We start from the raw sequence: 4220 nt of genomic DNA, 5'->3' as shown, positions 1-4220 counted from the left end.
AAGGAAGAGACACATATTTTTGCTGATTCCAAAGAAAAATAGCTCAACAGAATGCATAAATTATTAAACAATAACATGAATGCAGGTGAGTAAAATGTTGTTGAAGATAGTTCAAAAATGGTTGCAGCAATTTTTCAACAGAGAACATGCAGAAATTCAAGCTGGATTCAGATGCGGGCACTACTGAGATCAGGTGGATTTGGGCTGAAAGCAGAGAATATCAGAGAGATATTGACATGTGCTTTATTACCTATGCAAAGACACTTGACTGTGTAGAACACAACATGGATAGCGCTGCAAAAAATGAGCTTCTGGAACACGCAATTCTTTGCATGGGAACATGTACATAGACCAAGAGCCGTCGCATGAACAGAGCAAGGGGACACAGCATAATTTAAAATCCGGACGGTGTGTGTGCTTCGGGTTGCATCTTTTCTCCATATTTTGTCAGTCTATAAGCTGAGCAAATAAATCTGAGAAGCTGGACTATAAGAAGAAGAACATGGCATTAGGATTAACGTAAGATCCATGAACACACTGTGATAAGAAAATGATATGACCTTGCTTGCCAAAAATGAGATGGATCTCACACACCTACTGATGATAACCAGGGAATGTAGGCTTTAGTATGAATTACACCTCACTACAAACTAAACAAAAATCCCTTATAATTCAACCAAAGCAGCAACAGAAAAAAAATCAACGTTATCAAGGATTTCTTTTTATTTACCTTTGCAACCAATGTCCATTGAAGCAGTGGTCAAGAAATCAAGTAATACATTGGACTGGTCACATTCGTTGTAAAAGGTCTTCATGATCATGTTAAAGACAAAACAACACATGTCACTTTGAGAACTAGGGAGCACCTGTGCAAACCATTGTATTTTGAATCGGATGCATGTGAACCCTTGGACATGAGTGGGAAAGACCACAGAAGAATTGATTCTTTTGAACTATGGTGATGGTGAAGAATAATGAATATTCCATTATATCAAATCTGTCATGAAAGAAATATAGCCAGACTTCTCCTTAGAAGTGAGAATGGCAAGATTTGTCTCGTGTACTTTGGACATGCTATCAGGAGGGACAGATTCCTAAAGGGGAAAAAGAGGGAGGCCCTCAATGAGGCAGATTAGCACAGTGGCTACAACAGTGGGCCCCAGCGTAGCAATGACTGGTGCTGCCCCACTCTGCTGTCTGCTGCTGGTGGCTGACTCTGCCTGCCTTGCCTGGAGGCAGACTCGTGAGGGCTGTCTGCTTCCTTGACTTTGGACCAACAGCCCGAATAGGACACTCAGTATATTAACTGTTCCACAAAACTGAGTTCAACTGAGCCTTCTGTCCTGCTGTGTGAACTAATTAGCTGCTATATGCTTTCTCGCTGTATAAATATATATACACCATCTATACTCAAGAATAAACCGACCCAAATATCAGGCAAGGCACCTAAATTTACAAAAACTGCATTAAAAGGTGCTGAAAAACTGGGCCTAAACTCGAGTATATATGATATATGTATTTATAGTTATATAAAATCATAAGTGTCCTGGTTGTCTTTCTCTAGGAACCCTGCCCAACACACTGCTGCTCCTAGTCCCTTAATGTTTTGCCATTTCTTTATGGTGTCCCTAATCTTAATCACGCTGCAGTAAATAGTTCCTTCTTCAAATGGGTTTCATCTAAAATTTTTGAACATGCCATAAGATCCTTAGTGGAATTCTCAGTGATTCAAAACCATCTCAAATTTTGAATAAGAGTCTTACACAGTAGCTGTTCAGTATTCATCGGCCCTTTCCTTAGTGAAGAGGTATGCATATGAATGTGTGTATAATGTAGCAAACTCAGCAAGATGACGATACAGAGATGACTTCATTTATTCTCCTGAATTGGTCTTTGGATCATTGCTAACTGTGCCCAGAAAATTTAGTCTCTCCCAAGCATTAAGTCATCATAAAGGAGGAAAGTAGAGACGATAACTGGGGCGTCTGTTTGGGATTTTATAAGTACTTCCTGAAAATTGCCTTCTCTTTCCAGGTTAATAACTCAAGATGCTTCCTGTATCAATGAGATGTCGGTTCCAGATCTAGACTAGTCTATCTTAGAACAAGGAAACATTTGCCATCGATTGCCCAAGCACACATCATGGTGTGTGCGTGTCGACTCCACAGCTGTCTGTCTGTCTGTCTGTCTGTGTGCTGGCCTGTCAGGCTATGACCCACCTTCTTCTGGATGATGGTTCTCATGGCTGGGCCCGTCCTTCCTGTCAAGAAGAACTTCATGCTTCGGATAATGATCTAAGGCAGCCCTCCCCTTCCAAACTCAATTCTCATGACGTTTATGAACAGTCCACTCAAACTAAACCCAATTTTTTTCCATTAAAAAGATATCCTCAATTTGGCAGAAAATGCAACATTTATCTTTGGAATTAAGGAAGGATTTCCAGTTGGCTGGCTTTCTATTACAAAACTCATTCTGATTGCATTTTTAAATTTTATCTGGGCAGGGCTCTTAGCATACAAAGAAAGCACATCTATGATAGGAAAAACATTCTGACAACGTGACAGTGAACCCTTTTTGGAAAAAAAAAACCCCCTCTAGCCGTCTATTTCTGTTCATCAGACGGAAAGTAAAAGTGAAAATGGCGAAGAAAGAGCTTTACTCATTATGCGCTTCATACGAATCTCCCTCATTTCAGAAAATGCTCGTCACTCAAAGGTATGGGCAGCATTGATGCTTTTGGATGGTTAGTAACATATAGTTCCTGCTTCCATCTTTTTTATCAGTAATATTACATTTTAATTGGAGCAAACAGTCTCCTAAAGCATGTGGTAACAGAAAGTCCACTTCCCCAGCCCCAGCCCGGTGCATCCTGTCTCACCATCAATGATGGCATTGAATTTACAGGACAGGGACAGAAGTTACTACAAAACTTAAAGTGGGTGAAGGGTTGGTTTGGTGACATTGTGGGTTATTTTCTTTGGCTATAAGGGTCCTGGGGTTACACAAATGGTTGCACACTTGACCACCAACTGCAAGGTTGACAGTTCAAGCCCAGGTTAAGGAACCTTGCTGATGACACCTAACAGCTACAACAAAGTTTTATATAAAATTTATACGGCTGCTTTATTTGTCCTCATAGTTTTAGAGCAATTGAAAATCTGTCTATTTTAGGCAGAAAATAGCAAAATACCAAAAACACAAGAGCCTTTTCCAGAATTGAATTACTTGGTGTAATCAGTAATCCAGCAAATAAAATAATTAGCCAGGAAGTAATCCAGGTGTCTACTCCCAGGTCCTCCATAGCTGAGGGCTATATATTGCAAGTTGAATACAATCATAACTTTGTCACAGTCAGAGCAAGACGTGGCAGGTTTAAGTGGGTACGTTTGGGGGTCTTTGCTAATCTGATCTCTCAGTTCCACGGGCCTGAAACTTCACTAATTAGTGCATTCCGGAGCTATAAACTCTGAGGATTAGCAATTCCCAACCCAAATGTACAACAGAATTAATCATCAGCAAAGATTTGGAAATGTATACATGCCCTGAAGTCAACCCATAAAATTCTGAATTTCTGTGTGTATTTGGGGGGGGGGGCACCTAGTTGATCCTCTAAATTATTCAAAAACAACCAAAGTTAAGCACCACCATCCTAGCATACAACAGGTATACTGCTTAAAGTCTGAGCTCAAATGTGTGTACAAGGAAACTAATTTAACTAAACTTTCTCTCCTGTTTCCCCCCACACTTTTCCTCTGTCCTATTTTTATTCCCCCCAATAATTATCGAGCACTTAGTATGTGCCAAAGACCTCAGAGGAACACTGCTGACAGCGGTTATGTATTTAGATCCAACCATAAACATTTTCTCTTTTCAAAAGGGAAACTGACTTGGAGGGGCAAATGAGAGATAGCAGACTGCTTGGTAAACAAGAAGTCCTTGACTCATCGCACAAGCATTTGTTGTCTTTGTTTAGGTGCTCATCAAAAGGAACATCATTGAGTAATCTTAAGAAAGGTTTTGATTTCACTGCCCTTGTTGGGTGTGCCTCTCTTTACTGTTCTAAGCTGTTTTCTCCTTGCCAACTTGATCCAAGTTTTTCGTTGACAATCTGTGGAGCCCTACCTATGATAGTGCTGGAGAAATACCAACATTCTTTTTCTGTACCTCTTTTCCCAGACTTGGACCACTATTATGCATGTGTTAGTATTTGTATTACACCA

Source organism: Echinops telfairi, unplaced genomic scaffold, assembly GCF_000313985.2.
Source record: "Echinops telfairi isolate 266 unplaced genomic scaffold, ASM31398v2 ScPeMD7_3533;HRSCAF=4204_0, whole genome shotgun sequence".
Lineage (NCBI taxonomy): Eukaryota > Metazoa > Chordata > Mammalia > Afrosoricida > Tenrecidae > Echinops > Echinops telfairi.
This window is presented reverse-complemented; position numbering follows the sequence as displayed.